This window comes from Penaeus monodon, chromosome 25 (genome assembly GCF_015228065.2).
Source record: "Penaeus monodon isolate SGIC_2016 chromosome 25, NSTDA_Pmon_1, whole genome shotgun sequence".
In the NCBI taxonomy this organism is placed as follows: domain Eukaryota; kingdom Metazoa; phylum Arthropoda; class Malacostraca; order Decapoda; family Penaeidae; genus Penaeus; species Penaeus monodon.
In genome coordinates, this window is record NC_051410.1 from 40056924 (window position 1) to 40057369 (window position 446).

General features: G+C 36.3%; 1 protein-coding gene across 1 annotated transcript in view; it reads left to right on the plus strand.

The window, feature by feature from the left end:
- The window catches only part of LOC119589267 (ATP-binding cassette sub-family F member 2-like), a gene marked incomplete in the record, with an annotated part of 10709 nt that overhangs the window by 879 nt on the left and 9384 nt on the right, over positions 1–446 (plus strand).

The following is a 446-nucleotide window of genomic DNA, read 5'->3' on the forward strand; positions in this document are numbered from 1 at the left end:
GTCGGCTGAAGTTTTTCCAAGTATATTGGATTACATTGTGTAACGCAATAATGGGATTATTTTATTTTTTTGGATGTATGACGGCATTTCTCTGGCCAGAATGGGGAACCTCTTTCCCAGCTGTGCACATGTGGGGTCCAATCCTAGGCTGCGGTGGGTGTTACAGGTTATTTATTATAATTGTAGTTACAGAGATAAACAAAGGATAGGGTAAGTTCTATATGAAAGAGATCAGTAACCTTGTGGGCTTTGTTTTTTACTGGAGCTTTTAGCAAGATATTTAATGTGTAGAATAAAAACTTCTGCGAGTTCACTTCTGTTTCCCTCTTTATGTAGTTAATTACACAGTATAGAACAAGAGCATATTTCTATTGGTGTGTTTTCATGATCTATACTTGGTAAGGTTTTATTTTCTCACAGCCATCCAATCTTGTAATTTTTAGTCC